At 41.6% G+C, this 26,047-nt stretch overlaps 1 protein-coding gene across 2 annotated transcripts in view; it reads right to left on the minus strand.

Annotated features, from left to right (window-relative positions):
- The window catches only part of PLCB1 (phospholipase C beta 1), an 856,985-nt gene that overhangs the window by 638,792 nt on the left and 192,146 nt on the right, over positions 1-26,047 (minus strand). The window lies entirely within an intron of this gene.

The following is a 26,047-nucleotide window of genomic DNA, read 5'->3' on the forward strand; positions in this document are numbered from 1 at the left end:
TATGAAGATACTGTGCTTGAATGAATTTTTTTTTAATGATTATCATCACTACTTTCCTCCAGAGCTTAGAAAATATAAGGCCATTCAAAGAAGAACTAAGAATTGCTTTGGTACCAAATATGAATGGTTCATCCCCTTCTTGCATCCATAACAGATGTTAGTAATCCGTGATGATGCTCATTCCAGCTCTTTCTGGTTATGACTGTAGTTCACTTCAGTTCAGTCACTCAGTTGTGTCTGACTCCTTGCAACCCCATGGACTGCAGCACGCCAGGCTGCCCTATCACCAGCTCCCAGAGCTTGCTCAAACTCATGTCCATTGGGTCAGTGAGGCCATCCAACCATCTTATCCTCTGTCGACCCTTCTCCTCCTGCCTTTAATCTTTCTCAGCATCAGGGTTTTTGCCAATGAGTCAGTTCTTTGCGTGAGGTGGCCAAAGTATTGGAGCTTCAGCCTCAGCATCAGTCCTTCCAATGAACATTCAGGACTGATTTCCTTAAGGATGGACTGGTTGGATCTCCTTGCAGTCCAAGGGACTCTCAAGAGTCTTCTCCAACACCACAGCTCAAAGGCACCAATCCTTCGGCATTCAGCTTTCTTTATAGTCCAACTTCACACCCACACATGACTACTGGAAAAACCATAGACTACACAAACTTTTGATGGCAAAATAACGTCTCTGCTTTTTAATATGCTGTCTAGGTTTGTCATAGCTTTTCTTCCAAGGAGCAAGTGTCTTTTAATTTCATGGCTGCAGTTACCATCTGCAGTGATTTTGGAACCCCAAAAAATAAAGTCTGTCACAGTTTCCACTGTTTCCCATCTATTTGCCATGAAGTGAAGGGACTGGATGCCATGATCTTAGTTTTCTGAATGATGAGTTTTAAGCCAACATTTTCACTCTGCTCTTTCACTTTCATTAAGAGGCTCTTTATTTCTTCTTCACTTTCTGCCATAAGCATGGTGTCATCTGCATATCTGAGTTTATTGATATTTCTCCTGGCAATCTTGATTTCAGCTTGTGCTTCATCCAGACTGGCATTTCACATGATGTACTCTGCGTGTAACTGTAGAGTTGTTCTCAATATCATAGCTAAGGCAGCTGGTACTGACTGAAGATGATATTCAAGAAGCTAACTTAGAAAAGGAATATAATGTAGGTAGAGATGAGGAAGAGGAAATCGGCATTGAATTTGGAGAACAGATCTCCAGTTAATCAACATACTTATTAAGCTCTTACTATAGTTTGAGCAAGTTCCCAGAGATGGTGAAGGGCAGGGAAGCCTGCTGTGCTTTAGTCCATGGGGTCACAAAAGTCTGATATGACCGAGTGGCTGAACAATAACATAGAATAAACACATTTTGGGGACACAAATAAGACATGGACCCTGAGTTTAAGAAACTTACTGGAACTTATATTGAAGTCATAAGACATTTACACACATAAACATGATCATTAATAGCAGGTAGTATGTCAGCGTTGAGCAATGATACTGACATTTGGTTTCCAGGAAAGTGTGAATTTGAGCTGGGTTTTGAGAAGTACTTGGGGCTTGGATAGATAAACAGAAGAGGGGGAAAAGATATTCCAAGAGGAGAAATGATTTGTGCAAAATTTCTAATGGTAAATGAAAAAGATCAAAATGAGTAGGAGCCAGGTGTCTGGATAGGGAAAAAAAAAGAAAGAAAATATGAAGTTAAAATTCGAGCTTTAAGGTTCCAACTAGGGAGATTTGCATTTCACCTGATAAAATTCTAGAGTTGTGTAAACCTGATGCATCAATGCCTATAATTCTTAATCCCTCCCAGTATTCACACCTTTGCCCACTCATCTTGCAGGTTCTCCTACAGTAACCCCGGGCCTGAGTACGTTACATAGCTTGGCCAGTGGGATCTCATCAAATGTGACCCAGGCAGAGGCATGAAGAGTGGATAGCTTGCTTGCTCTCATCCTTGTTTTTCAGGAGAACATGATCAGGCTGGCTGCTGGAGAATGAGAGAGAGACAGTTCAGCCGTCCGGATGGCTCCAAACAATAACCAGTTGACCACCAGGCACAGGAGTGAGCCCCCTGGGACCGGAAGAACCGCCGGAAGAGCGTCCTCCCTGTGGGTGAAATGCGGATTCTGCAATCATCACGAAGCGCTGTTCTGTAGCTATTTGAAACAGTCTTTTACTGTTCTTGTTGATTCTCCTTACTTAAAAAGAAACTGCTAGGGTTTCTGCTTAAAACAAAATTCATGCTGCAAGTAGGCTGAGAAGCCCTCCAGGGCACCCCAACTTTTTCTCTAGAGACAAAGAAATGGATTTCCCTTCCTTTCACATTTCATTAAAATGCAAATGAGCATAAACATTATTTTCAATGTAAAGTAAGCAGAGTAAACAGGTAAATTTTTTCCATGACTCTATCATCACAGTTACTTTGAAGAGAACAGTCACTTTGCAACAAATGGTGGCCCTTTCAGACACAGAAGAGGTGACTGAAGGATGAAGTCATTTTTCCCCCGAGAGAAAACATAGAGGCTCTTGGCTCCCAGGAGTTACAAAGTGTCTGGAATGAATGTGCTAATGACTCAAGGATTTATACTTCTGTATGTGTCCCTCCTGTTGAAAGTTCTACAGATGGAATGAGTGTAAATGAAGACTTTTCAGATGGTGTAAGGAAGCAAGACAAGTAAAATGTTGAAAACATGCCTTTCCTGTTTTTCTCTCGTATATTATTAATAATATGTGGGAGGGTGATTATTCTTGGTTCTGTTTCATACAAGAAAAGTCACTCTCCCCAAGCATAAGATGCAGCTGGTTTCAGGTAAGGAAAATATGAAAATGGCCAATACCTCATTACACAGACCTAAGTACCACATGTAAATTCATATTAGAGGCAGCCAGCGCTGCTGCTGACTCTAATATTAAGATTACTTACTGATTAAGGTGGGTCCCTTGGTCCTGAGACACGCTGGGACCTGGGACCCTTGACTGCAGTGCCTGCACCTGGAAAAACATCTCCTCAAGCAACAAAATACAAAGAAACTACCAGGGACTAAAAATTACTGTGTGTGTGTGCACATTTGGGACAAATTATGGACAATAAGATGCGAAAGGACCCAAAAAGGCCAACTGCCACTTCGGAAGATCTGGGAGCAAAAACGGTGCTGGGAGCAAAAGCAGGGTCTGCACACGCACCTTGCACTCACCACCACCGTAGAGCTGGGCAAACCACCCAAGCACCCCCTCCCGATCCGACCCCTGGACACACCTCTACCTCACCCCATGTAAGGAGCTCTCCCACACCTGCCTTGGGTAGCTAGGAAAGGAAACGACTTATTTTTACTCCCTCCTGTGGGTGCAGGGGCCCCAGTAAAGCCCTGCCTGAAGTTCCTGACTGGCCTCTGATCAATTTATATTGACTGGAGAAGGCCAAGAAGTCTGGTTAGTATCAGTTCCCTTAGAGTTCCTTTGAGGCCCTTCACCATTCTCATGGGGAAGATAAATAGGAAGACAAGTGTCTGAGCACAGCCTTTGCCCTGATCCCCAAGGGAACTCTGGAGCTGGACTACTTTTAACAGGCCTGTTGTCTGAGGGGAGATGGGTGTGTGTGTGTGTGTGTGTGTGTGTGTGTGTGTTGGGGGTGGATCTGTATTTCTCTGACAAGACAGCTCCATCAGACAAGGGTAATTCTCTGCGGAGGGAGGAAGCCTCAGAAAGCATCACAGCTGGGATGGAAATGCACAGCCTTGTGTAGGGAACGTGGATGAGCTACCCTGTGATTTCTCCAGCAGCATGGAGTCAGAGGAGAGAGAGGCATCAGCAGAGGAAAAAATCCACCAAGGAGATAGATGGAGAGCGAGGAGTCCTTCTCTCTGCACCTAGACATTACTGAAGGTGTGTTCTGTTGCTCAATTTCCTAGCCCTCATCTGTGCATTCACATTTCTATCAACTGTGTAATAAGGACTGACTGTAACTTCAAGGCAAGAACTCAGAGCCAACTTCCATCAGACCCATCTGCCTCATGTCCCACTTCCTCAGGTTCCTTGCCACGTTCAAGTGGCTTTTTTCAAAGCCAAAGCATTGGTAAAAGCAAAAGATCACTCCAGAGTTATAGTAGCATTTTAGAAGCTAAGATTTTCTGAACCATCAGTCAGCTCACTGTCTGAGAACTGATGCATTCTACAGAGATTAAAAACTAAGCTTTCCCTGAGAAACAGGGTGAAGGAAGATGGATCAAAACGAAGGCCAAATGGTCCACTTTCTAATCCAATCAAATCATGGTTGAGCACATAAAAATTATAAACCAAGACAGTGTTTCTGGAAGCAGACACCTTTCTACAGGGATCTAGAGATTCAGGTAAATATCTGAAGTAACAGAATGAACATATGCACACCTGATTTCCAAGTACTGTTGATTGAACTGCCACTAATTATGCTACTTTAGTTCAAAGTCCGTTTTTGTGTGTTAAGTACTGCATGCTAACCAACTGCACCATGGAGCTCTTAGTTTTTCTAAATATCTAATACAATAACCCCAGATTTTGCAATAAAATATTTTATTAATTTATGGTGGTGGTTTAGTCGCTAAGTCATGCCTGACTTTTTGCGACCCCATGGACTATAGCCTGCCAGGCTCCTCTGTCCATGGGATTTCCCAGGCAAGAACACTGGAGTGGATTGCCATTTCCTTTTGCAGGGGATCTTCCCAACCAAGGAATTGAATCCAGGTCTTCTGCATTGCAGGCAGATTCTTTACCAACTGAGCTATGAGGGAAGCATACTTTTGAGATAAAACTGAACTGAATATACATTATATAGTGAAACACACAAATGTTAACTATACCTTCCTGAGTTTTAAATGTACACACATGTAACTCAAACCCCATCAAAATATGAAACATATTTATCACCCCAATCCTTGCCCCCACCACTGAAAAGCAACTACTGGTCCTTTTTTTAAACCATCAATTAATTTTCCTTGTTCTAGAACTTCACTTAAATGGAATCAAACAGTATACACTCTTTTGTCAAAGCTTCTTTCACTCAGCACCATGTTTTTGAGATTCATCCATGTGGTTGTATAAGACCTTCAATCTTCTGTGTTGCTAGGTAGTATGCAATAGAGACATTCTAGAACCAAACATCTTCCAGCTATAGTCCTGATGATTAAAGCTGATTAAAAATGCTGATTCAGAGAATTTGGAAAATTTCTAAAAAACATGATGTCTTTTAAGAAAATATTTCAAAGTGTACGGGGCAATATGTCTCCACTAGAGAGACCCACAGCCACAAAAACAAACAAAATCTTGAAAGTCAATCTTCCAGAAATCCACTCCTGCTCCACAATAAGATCACACACACACACACACAATCTGTTTTAATCATTTGCAAATGTCTTAAAACATACAGTAAGAAAAAACACCACTCCAGATCTCACTGGAGACATTTTATCTTTAAGACTCAGGGCTGGCCTAAGAAAGCCAACCGACCATTTTTCTGTTCTTGGGCATAACAGCAGTAATATAACTTGAAGAATAATTCCCTGGGTGCTTTATTTCTGGCATACTCTCTTAATTGGCTAGCACGCTAATCCCTTTCTTAGAAGAACACTTAGCACTGGAAATGTGTGAGGCAAACACAAAAATACAAGTCCTGGTTTGGTATGCAAATTAGCACCATGGAAACCAGCCTGGCAATGCTGAGCTCAGGGCTATCTATCTGCAGGGAGCAGATGAGCTCTGAATCAGAGCCTGAAGAAAAGTGCTGTCAACACGATTAGGGACACAGATTGCTTCTCACCCTGTGGCTCCCTTAATTCTGAACTAGGAAACTTAAACTTGACATTTCAGTGGACTAGATCATCATGGGGCCTCTACTTCTCATTTGTAACCTCAGCTGACAAAATTTTTAGTCATTTAGAATACAGACATCAAAGTGTGACATTATTTTAGTTACTATTTCCAGATCTAAGGAATATATTTGTAGAAATATAATGTTATGCTTTGCATTCAAACAGTAAAATGAATGCTTTTCTGTGTCAGCTGTTATGTGGGCAACAGGAATTCTCTTGTCCTTGGTTCTACTGGCATGACCCTTGTGGTCTAAGAATGTCTCGGGCATTCTTCTGGGGGAAGAGAGAATTTCTCTCTTAATGCCTCAGAAGGGATATTTCCAAGGACTAATCATTACTCTCTTAGAAAACTGTATGTGACCCTCTTGTTCACAGAAGTATTTCTCTTATCCATAGTGCCTCCCCGAGTCCACTCAGAGACCTGAACAGACCTTTTGACTAAAAGCTTCCGTTCCACGCGTAAGAGAAGAGTTGGTGAAGACAGTTGTCCAGCCCCCAAAGACTGCATTAGAGATTTCAAAGGCCACAAAGACAGTGACAAGACAACCAGCACATGTAACAACGATGGATCACCAGGGTTTACAGCATGCTGTCCATGGAAGTCAGGGGGCCCATGGTCAGGAGGGCAAAACAGCTTTCTTTTTACTAGCCTCTAATGAAGTAATTTCTTTAATTAAGGGTGTAGATAATAAACCACTTTAATATTGGTGATATTTGTTATTTTTCCACCAATAAAACCATGACAGATGTTTTCATATGGGATTACAGATATGCCAGATGTCCATCACACATGCTCAGGGCTACTTCACGATTACAGTACTTACTCGACTATTAGACCCATGGCTAGAGCTTACTCTTAATGCATTAAAAAAGAGGCATACATACCAAATACATACCAGATGCATTAGGAAAGAGGAATAATTACCAAATATTACATAATTAATATTTTCCAAAAATATGCTGAAACTGTATTTCACAATAGCTTCCTGTTCATGTATAAAATTATATACTTAAAAATCTTATTTAAAAAATCTTATTGAATTATGCCATAATAAAACCAACAAACAGCTATATGCACAATAACATGAAGCCCAAAAACATTATAAGGAGGGAAAAAAGCTACACACAAAAGACTGCAGATAGCATGCAGTTCACAAGTATCTTTGGTGGTAGAAATAACTGTTATTGCCTCTAAGATAGGGAGGTGATTATGCATACATTTGTCACAACTGCACATAACATACGTTCATTTTACAATATGAAAATTTACCTTAATAAAATGCTGACAACAATATTATTCCAGGGGCTTCATCAAAGGGGCCAACAACTCAGAAGAGGTTCAGTTCAGTTCAGTTCAGTCGCTCAGTCGTGTCCAACTCTTTGTGACCCCACGAATTGCAGCACGCCAGGCCTCCCTGTCCATCACCATCTCCCGGAGTTCACTCAAACTCATGTCCATCGAGTCGGTGATGCCATCCAGCCATCTCATCCTCTGTCGTCCCCTTTTCCTCCTGCCCCCAGTCCCTCCCAGAGTCTTTTCCAATGAGTCAACCCTTTGCATGAGGTGGTCAAAGTACTAGAGTTTCAGCTTTAGCATCATTCCTTCCAAAGAACACCCAGGGCTGATCTTTAGAATGGACTGGTTGGATCTCCTTGCAGTCCAAGGGACTCTCAAGAGTCTTCTCCAACACCACAGTTCAAAAGCATTAATTCTTTGACACTCAGCTTTCTTCACAGTCCAACTCTCACATCCATACATGACCACTGGAAAAACCATAGCCTTGACTAGATGGATCTTTGTTGGAAAAGTAATGTCTCTGCTTTTCAGTATGATATTTAGGAAGAGGTTAACAACCCCTAATCTCCCAACAGTGTCTTGGAGTTGCAGGAAAGCCACATCAGCATCAAACTGGCCCTTGAGTTGCCCAGACCTCATAAGTGACCCAGGGTGAGCATCCACAGCCCTGCCCAGAGAGTCTCTCCAGGCCCCCATCCAGTTAGCCCACCCTACATGAACAATCTTCAGACTCAGTGTTCCATGCACTCCCCAGCCCAAGACAGATGGGAGCAGATGCTTGGACACCTTGCAAGGCCATGGCGGATTGAGAGAAAATCCCCCCTCCAGCTAAAGCACGTGACATCCCACCCTGAGCCCTGGTGCAGCAGAGCCCCCAATGCTGCAGTGATATTCCCACCTCTGGAAAATGGTAAGGGACACTGATAATTGCATTCCACCAAAGGGTGTCTTCACTCTGGTTTTCCAAAATCAAGTACCAGTCAGGCTCACTCTAGAAGTTCATCTGACATGATCATTGATAGTTGAGAAAACTGAAATTGAACCATGTTAAAAAACTCATCACTACCCTTATTCCAGAAAGCACAGAAGAACTAAAGAGCCTCTTGATGAAAGTGAAAGAGGAGAGTGGAAGAGCTAGCTTAAAACTCAACATTCAAAAAACTAAGATCATGGCATCCAGTCCTATTCAGTTCAGTTCAGTCGCTCAGTTGTGTCAGACTCTTGGCAACCCCATGAATCGCAGCACGCCAGGCCTCCCTGTCCATCACCATCTCCTGGAGTTCACTCAAACTCATGTCCATCAAATTGGTGATGCCATCCAGCCATCTCATCCTCTGTTGTCCCCTCTCCTCCTGCCCCCAACCCCTCCCAGCATCAGAATCTTTTCCAATGAGTCAACTCTTTGCATGAGGTGGCCAAAGTATTACTTCATGGAAAATAGATGGGAAAACAATGGAAACAGTGACTGACTTTATTTTCTTGGGCTCCAAAATCACTGCAGATGGTGACTGCAGCCATGAAATTAAAAGATGCTTGCTTCTTGGAAGAAAATCTATGACAAACTGATAGCTTACCGTGAATGGTGTCAGATTCGCGATCTCTGAAGATTTAGCTTTGGGACCAGGGATCAGGCTTGATCATTTAAGACCTTCTGTGTAGCAGAGTTTTATTAAAGTATAAAAAGGGACAGAGAAAGCTTCTGACACAGAGACAGAAGGGGGGCAGAGAGCCCCCTCACTAGTCTTATCAAGGCCTTATACACTTTTACCAAACCACTCCCACAACATACATTTTAATTTAACAAGATTAGAATTAGCAATAGGTTTTATCAGACCCATTCTCACAACATAGTCTTAAAATAACACAATTAGTCAGAAGGTTCCTGTCAAGAAAGAGAAACATGTCCTTGAGCAAGATACGTGGCTATATTGACTAAGACAAAGCAATGCAGCAAAAATGTTTGTCCTGTTCTCCCTGAGAGCCCCAGACCCCTTTCTCCTCCTCAGGGACCCCAGATTTCTTATCAATCTACCTAAGAATTGACTCTCTCAAAATTTAGACAGCATATTAAAAAAGCAGAGACATTACAGACAAAGCTCTGTAAAATCAAAGCTATAGTTTTTCCAGTGGTCTTGTATGGATGTGAGTGAAACAAAAAGTCACTCAGTCATCTCTGACTCTTTGTGACCCCATGGATTATACAGTCCATGGAATTCTCCAGGGCAGAATACTGGAGTGGGTATCCTTTCCCTTCTCCAGGGGATCTTCCCAACCCAGGGATAAAACCCAGGTCTCCCGCATTGCAGGCAGATTCTTTACCAGCTGAGCCACAAGGGAAGCCCGTGAGAACGGATGTGAGAGTTGGACCATAAAGAAGGCTGAGCACTGAAGAATTAATGCTTTTGAATTGTGGGGTTGAAGAAGATGCTTGAGAGTCCCCTGGACAGCAAAGAGATTAAACCAGTCAATCCTAAAGGAAATCAGTCCTAAACATTCCTTGGAAAGACTGATGCTGAAGCTACAACTAATACTTTGGTCACCTGATGCATAGATCTGACTCATTGGAAAAGATCCTGATTCTGGGAAACATTGAAGGAAGGAGGAGAAGGGGATGACAGAGGATGAGATGGTTGGATGGCATCATCGACTGAACAGACATTAGTTTGAGCAAGCGCCAGGAGTTGGTGAAAGACACGGAAGCCTGGCGTGCTGCAGTCCATGGGATCACAAAGAGTCAGACACGACTAGGTGACTGAAATGAACTGAAAACACTCATCATCAATTAACAGAAGACAAATCCAGGTGATAATCACCAGTTGTTCATCTTTTCAAATAATAGATATCTCCTCAGTGCCAAAGAGCCAGACAACCTGTGCACCTGGCACACATATTGTTCTAGATTCTATGGAAAAACTGTTAAACTGCTTGGAGAATATGGAAAAGACCAAGGGCATCTGTTGGATTCAGACGTCAGCATGTCTTTGACCTGTCTTCTGGGCTGCGATGTCTGAAGCTATTTCAGGGGAATGGTCCACCAGAAAGGGTGGTTTAGGAGCTGGAAGTCATGTGTCCAGATGGAGCTCTGTGAGAGCACATACATCTAGTGGGATGTATGACTCTGGTTCAGTCACTCCCCCTTCCCTACCTCGGGTTCTTCATCTCCAAAAATAAAGGTTAAAAAAAAATACTGAGCCTCCAGCCCCATCAGGTGATGATCCCAAGGGCCGCACTATTGACCGTGTCTCGCTGTATCTCACTGTTTATGAACTCTGGGTAGGCAAGGCATGAGCGGGGAAGCTGAAAGAAAACCTACAGAGTCATAGGAACCGCAGACATGTTTATTCTGTCCAGGCTGGCACAGTAGCTGTAGTAGAAGCAGAGATGCTATATTCTCTCGTGGTTGACCCATTGGGCACATAGCCATAACACAGCCATAATGCGGCCATAACATAGCCACAAGGGCTTTTCGGCTGGAGCTTACATATGTTTACGGAGTAAAAGTGGCCCATGGCCAAGCAGGTACATGTGAGGTGCATCGCAGTGCGATAAGTGATCTCAGCTGTTACATTACCATGTATTTACAAATCGTGGGTCGAGAGAGCCTGACCACGGCCATCTTGGCCAATCTGTTCTTTCCCTACAGATCCAAACATAAAGCTTTTCCCAATAACACTCAGTTCTAAGTCTACAATGTTTTCTCCCAATACTACTTGCTTTTAGGTCCACCTTTTCAAAATTTCCTTTTAGGTCCACCTTTTCAAAATTTCCTATTTGGCTGTTTATTCAAAATCACCAAATTTGATGTTATTTTCATATCAAAAAGAAAGCATGGATGAGAATTTGTATATGGGATTCAAAACGAACAGCATTATAAAGGCACAAGAGCGACAATGTTTACACTGGCAGGCTTTATTGCTGTGCTTATTGTAGCTTTTATTACACTAAATTTAGAGGTGTGAACAACTCATAGAGTGCTGACTGAGCTCATAAACACTGCCTGGGTTCAGATCCACTTCTCCCACTTAGTACCTGTACAATTTTGGACAAGTTGCTCAGCTTCACTCTGTGTTTTTGTTTTCCCATGTATAAAACAGGAAAGTTTACAGTGCTTTATTCATTTAATCCTTATGCAGATTAAATGGTATTTGCAAAGAATAGAGATTACTTGGAAGATGGTAACTGCTATATATACATGAGTGGAATAATAAATTAAAAGCAAATGTTTTACTCAGGAAAAAAAAATTGATATGGCCTTCCTATCTCATGTGGCTTTTCATTGTTGGCTGTGAAACACTGTCCCCTTGTTGAAAGAAGGTCTCATGCATAAAGTAGTAACATATTTTGCTTGTTCAATCAAAGCAAAAGTTTCTGGATTAACCACTTTTATTTTTAAAGCTCCCTGTAAAACAGACAATAAATAGCTCTACTGTATAATTTGTAGAAAAGAAATAAAGCACCATAAGTCAACTACACGTGTTCTTAACTAACAACACAATTAACGATGAATAGGACAGTGAGGGGAGTCTGCTGAACACACACACACACACACACACACACACAACAAAAAACCAAAACCTTATTAACACTGAAATACTGTCTGAAGGATGAAGGGGAGCAGCCTTCTCTTTGTAGTCAGGTCTTCAGTGGACTATTTCAATTGATAATTGGTAGTAAAGCAATGGATTGTTCAATTCTTCCACTAGATTTACCTCTGCAGATTCAGTCCATAATTCATTTGAAGATGACATCGGAGAAAGAAGAAAGGCCAGGTTTACTTCATTTTATCCAATTAAAGTTGAATCCAGAGACTAAGAACCTTTTACCTGACCTATCGGAGTGCCCCTGCCTGCAAGCACATTTGCCCAGACCCACGGGCACCCACGTCAACCCTGAGGTCTCCAGGCACACTGCATTTACAAGAAACACTATTTTTAACCACTAAATGTGGATGCTTAGTTTATTCTATTTACAGATCATTGCAGGATGCCAGCTAAATGTCCCATTTTACATCATCCCTCACCAGACCTGACGGTTGGAAACACTTAGTTCTGCTCTGCTTCCATTGTGTTTCTGAAGTCATTTGAATGATTTAAATCAGAGATAAGTATTTGCAAATGAGGTAAAAGAAAAAAAGATGTGTCTGAAAACTCCAAACTTCCTTGCTAAGAAACCACTCAGTTCTAGTTTAATTCTAGAGGATTGGTTAACGCTTCTAAACTGCAGGGGCAGTTCTCTGATGTACCGTTTCAACATAATTTTTAAGGATTCTTTGTTTCCAAATCAAATATCTATTTAAATTGAAAAGAAAACTATGTAAAAGGAGAAATCTTCATTCACTTTTCAATAAATACACAATCTAATATTCAAACAACAATAATTGTAATGGTATTGTATTTTACTGAGCATTTACCACGTGCCAAGCATTACTCTGACAGTGTAAGACATTAGCCCAATTCCCAAGTCTCAAAAAGTCGGTATTAGTTTCACTTTCAGAAGAAAACACTGTGGACTGCAGACACTGAAGAATTTGCCCAAAGTGAGAAACTGACACAGCATTCAATCCAATACTTGGGTAAATTTGATCAAAAGATAATGAGTGTCTTTCTTACACTTGCCTTATGTACAAGATTCCACAGGTTGGCATGATCAGTGACTAGTGACCTGGACCTAAATGTGTCCAGGAATCCAAGTGGGACCTTCCAGACCTAATGATTTATAATTAAGATGGAGAGGAAAGAGCTGGAGAAAGCCAAGAGAAGACAAGCCTGAGACACCCTTTGATCTTTCCACCCTTTCTGTTCCTCCTTTTCCAACAAATCACTTATTCCCCAAAAGTCTGTCTCTGTAAACTGTAGCCCAATAAAGCAACTTATTCTATGAGATTTATCCACTTGCTTTATATCCTCTAAGAGTGTTTACACCTCAAAAGAGAAATGTGTTAATCTCAACAAACCCTTATCCAACCTGTTGGTGGTAGACATGGAAGAACAGGTCCTCACTTAGACTCCTGGGGTTCACTCCAGGGAGCATCCCTGCCCATTGCTTCTGGGCCCTCATCATTAGGGGGCCACTTGCATAGACCCAAGTTATTTTAGCAACCCACAAATCAAGATTCCTACATTCAGATTTTCTCTTTGTAAGCAGCTCTATAAAAATCAAAGCTAGCCATTGCACTGGTATAGAAATGAACATTTCAGTAAATGATTTGGACAGCTTCTAAAAGCTGAATCTACATGGCAGTGCATATGAGCTGAGGACCTCAGGATTAAGGAAAAGATAAATAGTAAGGCTGAAGGAGGTTCAGGTAACCAGTTTTGGGGGTGATTTTTCCTCTGAATGCCTGAGAACAAACCATAAACCAGAAAGCCCCTTGCCCCATTCTCATACTGTTAGGGGTCACTAGTCATGGGGGGCCTGGCTGTGCGATGTAGGAAGGGGCTCCTTATTCATTCACCACAGGCAGTTGGAGCCCAGGGCAAACCTCAGTAGAATGGAACCTCCATGGTTTTGACCCAGAAGTGCCTGATCTTTTTTTTTTTTCTCTCTACTGAATTGTTATTCTTTAATCACTTGGAGTCTATTTCTCAGCAGGACAGACAGGGCTGATAGTGTTTGCTGAGTGTTGAGAGGCTTAATCAAGACAACACATTACAAGTTACAAGCACATGTTCATGTGGAACAAATTTAGAAACATGAATTTCCCACAGGAAATTGTAAATGGCTTCTGTCTTCCAAAAAGGTATGGTTGAAACAGACAAATAAGAGCATAGGAGATGTGTGCATTCTGGATTCAAATCCTTGTCTCATTTTTCCTCATCTGTAAAATGGGATAATCCTAGTAATCAGTTCAGAAGATTGCTGTAGGGATTTATATGAGCTCTTAGAACACTGCCTGAACCAATGCATGTACTATTTATGATAATAATAATTATCATTTGCACAAGACCAGGTGGACACACACACACACACACACACACACACACACACACACACACACATACACACACACACACACACAATCATGCCCCTTGAAGCCTGTTTGAAAGATTCAGGGATGTTTTGCCCATAGAAGAGGGAGAGTGTGAGACATGCCTTCCCTTTTATTAAAGAGCTATTGGGCATAACAAGGGTTTTGATTCATTGTGTTTGGCCCTCAGGGATAAATCAGCCTCAGTGGATTAAAGCAGCAGGGGATTCATTTTGGCTCCAGTTTAAGAAAAAAAAAAAAATGTAAACTGGCCTAGCCACTCAGAGATGAAGCTGCTCCTGGAGGGGGAGTTTCAGGTCACAGGAGAATCTAAGCAGCACTGGGTACGCCTTTGGCAGAAATGGTCCCTGCAAGCATCAACCAAGTGATGGGAACTGACAACTTTCACAAATCCTCCCGAGCCTGAGGTTTATGACGATATAAGAAATAATGAGTTCAGGAACATAGATGCTCCATAAATACGCCAGCGATTAATGTTGGAGACACTGAAAAAATGCCTTTGAGCCTGTCAGATTTGTTCCCTCTTTCCTGCTGCAACTAGAACCTGCTTCTCTGTGTCTGCTGGTACTTAACTGCTCACCCCTCAGAGTTGGGGAGCTGGCGTGGAAGCTTGCTCACCTCTCTGTCTGAGACGATCTTTCAAGAAAACAGCAAGAAATGCTATTCATTTGAGATGAGAACCTGGCCTTCGGTGCACCATTCCATTTTAATTCATGGCTTATTGGCAATCGCTCATCTCCCGCTGGAAATTAATTAAAGCTGGTGTTCCACAGGAGTGGTATTTGCTTTGAATACTAGACCCCACCATTGAAAGTTTGAAATGACAAAAACATGTCTCCAATTTAGGGCTCAAAGAGGCATTTCAAGAGCCCCCTGTCGCTCACAGCTATTCTGGTCCGAACAATGTGCTATAAATGTTCTCAGCGACAATGCACAGGGTGGATTTTAGCCACCTGGAAGTTCCTGCTGATTTTGCCAGGAAAAAAAAAAAAAAAAACGTCTACCTAAGGCTGGACATAAAAGGCCAATTTGGAGGACAAAATATGAGAACATCCCATTTGCAAATTTTAAAATGACCCTCTTAATATTATGCTTCTCTAGTTCTTTTATGAAAGAAGTAATGTACCATGTATAAGAAGGGTAGTAAAAAGTTAGTGATTTATCTGCTTTGAATTTCCCTCATTTCTCTCCCAAACCCCTTTTAAAATTTACATGCATCTGCTCAGGAGGAGAAGCCCAGCCCTCCTGGCAGGGTCAGGAAGCAGCAGCTCCCCTTGCTGCAAAGACAAACTGACTAGGAGACAAAACAACCCAGGAAATAACATCATGATCTTTCCTCTGAAATCCCAGATCTATACAAAGAGTTATGTAACATAAAGGGAGCAGGAACCCTTCTTTCAGCCCAGACACTCTTCTATTTTCAGGGGGTGTCTATGGAAGCAGACCTTCCACTTTAGGCATGTACACAGGATACTGAGATGGGTCAATCCTGCCTGGTCCAGGAAAGAATATTCTTTATTTGTTCTCCTAGTAGAGACCACTGACTCTCTCCACGTGTACCAAGCCATATGTACCCACCTCACAAATAATGGTGAAATCCAAGTAATCTGTTACAATTCTATATATCTGTTTATCCTTTTCATCTTTTGATACCAGGCCTGTCTCCTACTATTTTCAACCCTCTATCCCTTTGTCCAGATACTATATTAGTGACTTAACATGGTATTTGATCAATGAAATTGTTGCTTGGGGGAAAAAAAAAGACCCTAGGTTTTTTACCTGAAAGAGAAGACAAAAATAATTTGTCTTGAAGAGTTCATATTTGGTTGGCCATAAGTTTACGGGTTTTTTTGGAAGACGTTCCAAATATTGGTGCCCATGTAGCACCAATCCTGTATATGAATAAACAAGAGTTTATGAAATGAAAGTTAAAAATTGAAAGAGTCATTAGAGTATGCAACTATCAACTTCTGTCAGCAGCTGTGATTTGAATGTTCTTTAATGGAAAGAGGAAAAAAAACTAGAAAGCTATATTTTGCACATGCAATGAGAAGATACAATGCATTACTATTACATTTCTCATGGAAAGCCAAAGTTTCAAATATATAAAGTACAACACTGACTTCTCATGTTAGATACAGTATAATTAAAAAGCTAATTTTGACTTAATGTACCCTGTTTAAATTGGACTCATAGCTTATTTAAATTGATCACTTATCTGGGCCTTAATTTCAAGTTACCAGGGCCTTGAAAAATTGTCATAAAATCTTCAGATGCTACCATAAAAGAGAAGATGAGTTCAGTTCAGTCACTCAGTTGTGTCCGACTCTTTGTCACCCCATGGACTGCAGCAACTGAGGTCTCCCTGTCCATCACCAACTCCCGGAGCTGGTTCAAACTCATGTCCATCGAGTTGGTGATGCCATCCAACCATCTCATCCTCTGTCGTCCCCTTCTTCTGCCCTCAATCTTTCCCAGCATTAGGGTCTTTTCAAATGAGTCAGTTCTTCCCATCAGGTGGCCAAAGTATTGGAGTTTCAGCTTTAGCATCAGTCCTTCCAATGAATATTCAGGACCGATTTCCTTTAGGATGGACTGGTTGGATCTCTTTGCTGTCCAAGGGACTCTCAAGAGTCTCCTCCAACACCACAGTTCAAAGCACCAATTCTTCGGCGTTCAGCTTTCTCTATGGTCCAACTCTCACATCCATACATGACTACTGGAAAAACCATAGCTTTGACTAGATGGACCTTTGTCGGCAAAGTAATGTTTCTGCTTTTGAATATGCTGTCTAGGTTGGTCATAGCTTTTCTTCCAAGGAGCAAGTGTCTTTTAATTTCATGGCTGCAGTCACCATCTGCAGTGATTTTGGAGCCCAAGAAAATAAAGTCTGTTGCCATTTCCATTGTTTTCCCACCTATTGGCCATGAGGTATCAGACTTAATGCCATGATCTTCTTTTTTTGAATGTTAAGTTTTAAGCCAGCTTTTTCACTCTCTTTCACTTTCATCAAGAGGTTCTTTAGTTCTTCTTTGCTTCCTACTATTAGAATGGTATAATATACATATATAAGGTCATTGATATTTCTCTCTGCAAACTTATTTACAACTTTTGCTTCATTCAGTCTGGCATTTCTCATGATGTACTCTGCATATAAGTTAAATAAGCAATGTGACAATATACAACTTTGACATACTCCTTTCCCAATTTGTAACCAGTTCATTGTTTCATATTCTGTTCTAACTGTTGCTTCCTGACCTGCACACAGATTTCTCAGGAGGCAGATCAGATGGTCTGGTATTCCCATCTCTTTCAGAATTTTCCACAGTTTTCTGTGATTCACACAGTTAAAGGTTTTGGCATAGTCAATAGAACAGAAGTAGATGTTTTTCTGAAACTCTCTTTCCTATGCTCCAACAGATGTTGGCAGTTTGACCTCTGGTTCCTTGGTCTTTTCTATATCCAGCTTGAACATTTGGAAGTTCTCAGTTCACTTCCAGATGTAAATCAAGAAGCCTAGCTTGGAGAATTTTGAGTATTACATTACTAGCATGTGAGATGAGTGCAATTGTGCGGTAGTTTGAACATTCTCTGACATTGCCTTTCTTTGGGATTGAAATGAAAAGTGACCTTTTCCAGTCCTGTGGCCACTGCTGAGTTTTCCAAATTTGTTGGTATATTGAGTGCAGCACTTTCACAGCATCATCTTTCAGGATTTGAAATAGCTCAACTGGAATTTCACCATCTCCACTAGCTTTGTTTGTAGTGATGCTTCCTAAGGCCCACTTGACTTCACATTCCAGGATGTCTGGCTCTAGGTGAGTGATCATACCATCATGTTTATCTGGGTCATTAAGATCTTTTTTTGTATCAGGTCAGATCAGATCAGTTGCTCAGTCGTGTCTGACTCATTGCGACCCCATAAATCGCAGCACACCAGGCCTCCCTGTCCATCACCAACTCCCAGAGTTCACTCAGACTCATGTCCATCAAATCAGTGATGCCATCCAGCCATCTCATCCTCTGTCGTCCCCTTCTCCTCTTGCCCCCAATCCCTCCCAGCATCAGAGTCTTTTCCAATGAGTCAACTCTTCGCATGAGGTGGCCAAAGTACAGGAGTTTCAGCTTTAGCATTATTCCTTCCAAAGAAATCCCAGGGCTGATCTCCTTTAGAATAGACTGGTTGGATCTCCTTGCAGTCTAAGGGACTCTCAAGAGTCTTCTCTAACACCACAGTTCAAAAGCATCAATTCTTTGGTGCTCAGCCTCCTTCACAGTCCAACTCTCACATCCATACATGGCCAGTGGAAAAACCATAGCCTTGACTAGATGGACCTTTGTTGGCAAAGTAATGTCTCTGCTTTTGAATATGCTACCTAGGTTGGATATAACTTTCCTTCCAAGGAGTAAGCGTCTTTTAATTTCATGGCTGCAGTCACCATCTGCAGTGATTTTGGAGCCCAGAAAAATAAAGTCTGACACTGTTTCCACTGTTTCCCCATCCATTTCCCATGAAGTGAAGGGACTGGATGCCATGATCTTCGTTTTCTGAATGCTGAGCTTTAAGCCAATTTTTTTACTCTCCACTTTCACCTTCATCAAGAGGCTTTTTAGGTCCTCTTCACTTTCTGCCATAAGAGTGGTGTCATCTGCATATCTGAGGTTATTGATATTTCTCCTGGCAATCTTGATTCCAGCTTGTGCTTCTTCCAGTCCAGCGTTTCTCATGATGTACTCGGCATATAAGTTAAATAAGCAGGGTGACAATATACAGCCTTGACTAACTCCTTTTCCTATTTGGAACCAGTCTGTTGTTCCATGTCCAGTTCTAACTGTTGCTTCCTGACCTGCATACAGGTTTCTCAAGAGGCAGGTCAGGTGGTCTGGTATCCCCATCTCTTTCAGAATTTTCCAGTTTATTGTGATCCACACAGTCAAAGGCTTTGGCATACTCAATAAAGGAGAAATAGATGTTTTTCTGGAGCTCTCTTGCTTTTTCCATGATCCAGAGGATGTTGGCAATTTGATCTCTGGTTTCTCTGTCTTTTCTAAAACCAGTTTGAACATCTTGAAGTTCACGGTTCACATATTGCTGAAGCCTGGTTTGGAGAATTTTAAGCATTACTGTACTAGCGTGTAAGATGAGTGCAATTGTGCAGTAGTTTGAGCATTCTTTGGCATTGCCTTTCTTTGGGATTGGAATGAAAACTGACCTTTTCCAGTCCTGTGGACACTGCTGAGTTTTCCAAATTTGCTGGCATATTGAGTACAGCACTTTCATAGCATCATCTTTCAGGATTTGGAATAGCTCAACTGGAATTCTATCACCTCCACTAGCTTTGTTCTTAGTGATGCTTTCTTTTATTTTTATTTTTTAGTGATGCTTTCTGAGGCCCACTTGATTTCACATTCCAGGATGTCTGGCTCTAGGTGAGTGATCACACCATCGTGATTATCTGGGTCATGAAGATATTTTTTGTACAGTTCTTCTGTGTATTCTTGCCATTTCTTCTTAATATCTTCTGCTTCTGTTAGGTCCATACCATTTCTGCCCTTTATCGAGCCCATCTTTGCATGAAATGTTCCTTTGGTATCTCTTTTTCTTTAGTCTTTCCCATTCTGTTGTTTTCCTCTATTTCTTTGCATTGACCGCTGAAGAGGGCTTTCTTATCTCTTCTTGCTATTCTTTGGAACTCTGCATTCAGATGTTTATATCTTTCCTTTTCTCCTTTGCTTTTCGTCTCTCTTCTTTTCACAGCTATTTGTAAGGCCTCCCCAGACAGCCATTTTGCTTTTTTTGCATTTCTTTTCCATGGAGATGGTCTTGATGCCTGTCTCCTGTACAATGTCACGAATCTCATTCCATAGTTCATCAGGCACTCTATCTATCAGATCTAGGCCCTTAAATCTATTTCTCACTTCCACTGTATAATCATAAGGGATTTGATTTAGGTCATACCTGAATGGTCTAGTGGTTTTCCCTACTTTCTTCAATTTAAGTCTGAATTTGGCAATAAGGAGTTCATGGTCTAAGCCACAGTCAGCTCCTGGTCTTGTTTTTGCTGACTGTAGTACAGAGCTTCTCCATCTTTGGCTGCAAAGAATATAATCAATCTGATTTTGGTGTTGACGATCTGGTGATGTCCATGTATAGAGTCTTCTCTTGTGTTGTTGGAAGAGGGTGTTTGTTATGACCAGTGCATTTTCTTGGCAAAACTCTATTAGTCTTTGCCCTGCTTCATTCCGTATTCCAAGGCCAAATTTGCCTGTTACTCCAGGTGTTTCTTGACTTTCTGCTTTTGCATTCCAGTCCTTGCCACCTTTTTCTTAATATCTTATGTTTCTGTTAGGTCCATGCCATTTCGGTCCTTTATTGTGCCCATCTATGTATGAAATGTTCCCTTGGTATCTCTAATTTTCTTAAAGAGATCTCTAGTCTTTCCCATTCTATTGTTTTCCTCTATTTCTTTGCATTGATCCCTTAAGAAGGTTTTCTTATCTCTCCTTGCTATTCTTTAGAACTCTGCATTCAGATGGATGTATCTTCCCTTTTCTCCTTTGCCTTTCACTTCTCTTCTTTCTTCAGCTATTTGTAAGGCCTCCTCAGACAATCCTTTTGCATTTCTTCCTCTTGGTATTATTTTTATCACCGCCTCCTATACAATGTTAAAAACCTCCATCCACAGTTCTTTGTATACTCTATCTAACAGATCTAATCCCTCCCTTGAATCTATTTGTCACTTCCAATGTATAATCCTAAGAGATTTGATTTAGTTCATACCTGAATGGTTTGTAGGGAATGACCTACTGTCTTCAGAGAAAAAGCATTTTCTTCAATTTAACTCTGAATTTTGCAATAAGGGGTTCATGATTTGAGCCACAGTCAGCTCCCAGTATTGTTTTTGCTGACTGTATAGGGCTTCTCCATCTTTGGCTGCAAAGAATATAATCAGTCTGATTTGGGTATTGATCATCTGGAGATGTCTATGTGTAGAGTCATCTCTTATATTGTTGGAAGTGGGTGTTTGCTATGACCTGTGCGTTCTCTTGGCAAAATTCTGTTAGTTATTACCCTGCTTCATTTTGTACTCCAAGGCCCAACTTGCCTGTTACTCCAGGTATCTCTTGACTTCCTACTTTTGCATTCTAGTCCCCTATGATGAAAAGGACATTGTTTTTGGTGTTAGTTCTAGGTCTTGTAGGTCTTCATAGGACCATTAAAAAAAAAAAGAGAAGTAGTTTCCTCAAATTAGAGAGTTGGCATGCATTCCTCTAAGAGAAATTAGTTTAATTTTAGACCTTTATTGTTTTTCTTGACAAATTAAGAATTATTTGTGGAACATCTATACTAGCCAAAGCCCCAGGTAAAATGTTTCACAGAATACAAAAAGTACGATGTAATTGTTAGTAGTAGCAACTGCAGCAAGAAAAAAAAAGTAGAAAAATCCACAAGTAATGAAAACACATCTGAAAACAATAAGTATTCACATGTGCAAAGTTTCTTATTGTGTGCCATGCACCATTCAAAGTATATCATGTTTACTGACACGTCAAATCTTCCCACCTACTCTTGGGAGGAAGGTGCTAATATTAACTTCATTTTAAGTATAAGATATTTGGGCCAAAAAAGTTAAGTGATTTGCCCAAGGTCATACAGCTAGCCAATAGCAGAGCCAGGATTTGAACCCAGGAAATCTGATGCCAAAGTCACATCCCTGGTTGACAGATTTCCACTCGGGAAATGACAGAAAAACTGCTGATGTTCTGGAGTCTTACCATGAAATCTCAAAGCAACAGACTCAGTTCTATCCTTCAAAACAAATCCACTGGCTCAAAGCATATGCACAAAATTTTCATAATATCTGGTGCTTCCTGTCGCAGAGACTAGGAAGGGAGGCAGAGGGTATTCCAGATGGCGGAAACAGCATGAGCAGCAGGCTGATGGGGCTCAGGATCCAGCAGCAATAGGCGGTTCATTTGCTCAGTGTACAGAGGGTGGAATGGGATGCGTAGTGGCTGGTTGGCAGAGCAGTGGATGGGGCTCAAGTACCACATTTCTTGATGACTTTTTTCTCAAAGGATTTAGATTCCTCTTGAATCCATGCAACTGCTCAATTGTACTTGTGAAGTTTGCACTGGTTATTTGTTTAAAAAAAAAAAAAGAATATTATGGATCTTTCAAGGGCTTCTTAGTTCTTAATGAATTCTTCTGAAAACCCTTTACAATAGACAGAGGATGACTTAACTATTAAACTGTGATTTACCAAACTCAGCTCTTGGAAATGGCTTGCTTTTGAACTGCAAGAAAGTTTTACTAACAAAAATGTTGCCCTTTTAGTGGAAGATGATACTGCCTCACTCACCATTAGCAGGGTGTACATTCCTTAGGATACATTCCCTGAAAGAAGAGTTGAATTTCCAGGTAACAGTAGGGTTTCTCCAGCTCCCTTGACTGGTTCCTGTGATTTTAGCCAAGAGTGTAACAGGCAGAAATAGACAGGGAAGACTCCTCTGAGTTCAGTATTATAGTGCTGATTCCTGCCCGCATTTCTGGTCCAGGGAGAAAAGACATCACAGTTACAGCCATAGGAAGTGGGGCATTTCTCAAAGGCTCACGATGAAGGGTCTCATGGGAAATGTGCCAATTCACCATGGGCCTGAAGTCCTTATCTCTAGCTGCGGATGTAATAGCACCCTACTCTGGGGCACACTGAGACCCACCCCTACTGCTGATTCTGTCCTGTCACATATTCCACATCAACAAGCACTAACCATGAACCAGGCATTGTGTTAGACTCTGAGATGGAAGAAACAAAAGGAAGCTCATCTCTTCCTGTTATCTCAGGGATAATAAATGGAAGTAGTAAACAGGAATTTTAAAATAACCACTTCCAAACATACGGCTATGATGTAATTGAAAGGGTGCCCTAGAGAGGTAAGACTCTAATTTGGGGAGAAAGGCATCTCTGACTTTGGTATGGCAGATTTACTGCATTAATGGGTCCATTTCATCCTCCTCCCTCCATCCATGCCTCTCACCGTGGAATCTGCAGGTTTTACACAAGAAGCAAAGTCTGATACCCTGCCCTTTGATCCCAAATTCAAAAATGTGATTTGCTTTAAGGAATAGGATGCTAGGAGATGTGATAACCCAGAGTAACAGATTTGGGGTCTCTACTTGAGTTCTGCTATCCACATGGAGAATATTCTCCAGCTGGGCTGCTGGAGGATGAGACATAGATTAGGACCAAGACAACCCAGCCTCCTAGCTGATGCCATCCCAGATCAGCCAACACATCGCCGGGCACCAGACAGGCGAGTGAGCTCAGCTAAGCCTGGCAGAGTGAGCAGGGCAAACACCACCCCCAAAATACGTGAACAACAAATGCCCACTGTTGTCCTGCATGCCAGGGAGGCTTCATGGTTATGAAACAGCATTAAGTGACAAGAGATCACTGACATACAAGGTTACATTGGTGCTGAGTGCTAAGGAAGGGGCAGCCAAGAAAATCCACCGGAAGTCCTTGGCCTTGAGAGAAAGTGCACATGGAGGGCCGTGTGTGGATTCAGGACCAATACTGGATATAAAATCAGCAGGACGTTGTGATAGATCAGATAGTGGAAGACAAGGGTTCAAGAGGCACCCAGGGATGACCCTATGTATCCAGGGTAGGCCACTCAGGAGACGGGTATGGAATTTACTAGAAGGGGGATCGAGGAGCAGCCATTTGGGGTGTGTGGAGGCTACGGGTTCAGCGCGGACATGGAGTCAGGGAGTGTGGCAGACAAGGGGCGGCAGTGTTGGAGACCCAGGATCAGGAGGCTGGAGAAGGAAGGTGCTAAGAGTGTGGTTGCGAGAGGACAGCAGGTTTATCTCCACCTGTGAGACCGAATGACATGCCTCTGAGCAAGACTGCTGGCTGAAAATAAAGGAACGTCTGGGCCTGAAAGAAGTGTGTGTGTGTGTGTGTGTGTGTGTGTGTGTGCACGTGAATTGTTGTTGTTCATTTGTATATTGAGGTACATTGAGGAATATGTTTTATTGTGACTTCAATCAGAAACAAAACCCCAAAACTCAAAGACACCATTCTAAGGCACAGTTATTGGGTTGCTTGACTCCCCCTAGCCATTACAGTTGGTCAGCATAATGCAAAGCATAGTCTAAGAAAAGATTCCAAACAGATATCTTTCAGAAAAGTCACGGAGACACTCCTGGAAGAAAACAGATCCAGAGAGCCATGGTGGTGTGAATGAATCAGGGGAAGAACAGCTGCTGTAACACTGGGACTTTGTCTAAGATAACTGGGGAACTTTTACAGTCTTTCTTTTGCTATTTCTTCAGTAAAAAGTTAATGAATAAATGTGGTTTGTCTAACCTCCCCTCACCTTCCCTCCTTTCCCGCCTCCTTCGCTCTCTCTTTTTATTCTTTCTCTCTCCCTGCGTTTCTTTAATTGTAATGAAGCATGGTTATTGTTAGAGTGGTACTTCAGATATCTCTTTCTTTTAGCAGAACATATGCCCCATGCATCTGTTGGGTCCTTTGGGATGCTCCACTGCATTTAAATTTCCATGTGTTGTGTAATATCATCTAAGCTTGGAATACAATTAGTGCTGAATAAACACTTCTGAAATTAAAGAAGAAATGGTTTTACATGCAATTATTTATTTTTCTGATAGAGTGCCTGAAGAACTATGGACAGAGGTTCGTGACACTGTACAGAAGGCAGTGATCAAGACCATTCCCCAATAAAAAGAAATACAAAGAGGGAAAACAGTTGTCTGAGGAGGCCTTACAAATAGCTGAGAAAAGAAGAGAAGTGAAAGGCAAAGGAGAAAAGGAAAGATATACCCATATGAATGCAGAGTTCCAAAGAATAGCAAGGAGAGATAAGAAAGCCTTCCTCAGTGATCAATGCAAAGAAATAGAGGAAAACAATAGAATGGGAAAGACTAGAGATCTCTTCAAGAAAATTTGAGATACCAAGGGAACATTTCATGCAAAGATGGGCACAATAAAGGACAGAAATGGTATGGACCTAACAGAAGCAGAAGATATTAAGAAGAGGTGGCAAGAATACATAGAAGAACTATACAAAAGAGCTTAATGACACAGATAACCACAATGGTTTGATCACTCACCTAGAGCCAGACATCCTAGAATGCAAAGTCAAGTGGGCCTTAGGAAGCATCACTACAAAGAAAGCTAGTGGAGGTGATGGAATTCCAGTTGAGCTATTTCAAATCCTAAAAGATGATGCTGTGAAAGTGCTGCACTCAATATACCAACAAATTTGGAAAACTCAGCAGTGGCGACAGGACTGGAAAAAGCCAGTTTTCATTCCAATCCCAAAGAAAGGCAATACCCAAGAATGTTCAAACCACCGCACAACTGCACTCATCTCACATGCTAGAAAAGTAATGCTCAATATTCACCAAGCCAGGCTTCAACAGTACATGAACTGTGAACTTCCAGATGTTCAAACTGGATTTAGAAATGGCAGAGGAATCAGAGATCAAATTCCCAACATCTGTTGGATCACAGATAAAGCAAGAGAGTTCCCCAAAAACATCTACTTCTGCTTTATTGATTACACCAAAGCCTTTGACTGTGTGGATCACAACAAACTGTGGAAAATTCTTCAAGAGATGGGAATACCAGACCACCTTTCCTGCCTCCTGAGAAATCTGTATGCAGGTCAAGAAGCAACAGTTAGAACTGGACATGGAACAACAGACTGATTCCAAATTGGGAAAGGAGTACATCAAGGCTGTATATTGTCACCCTGTTTATTTAACTTATATGCAGAGCACATCATAGGAAATGTTGGGCAGGATGAAGCACAAGCTGGAATCAAGATTGCGGGGAGAAATATCAATAACCTCAGACACTCAGATGACACCACCCTTATGACAGAAAGTAA

The sequence above is a fragment of the Bos indicus x Bos taurus genome, chromosome 13, assembly GCF_003369695.1.
Source record: "Bos indicus x Bos taurus breed Angus x Brahman F1 hybrid chromosome 13, Bos_hybrid_MaternalHap_v2.0, whole genome shotgun sequence".
Lineage (NCBI taxonomy): Eukaryota > Metazoa > Chordata > Mammalia > Artiodactyla > Bovidae > Bos > Bos indicus x Bos taurus.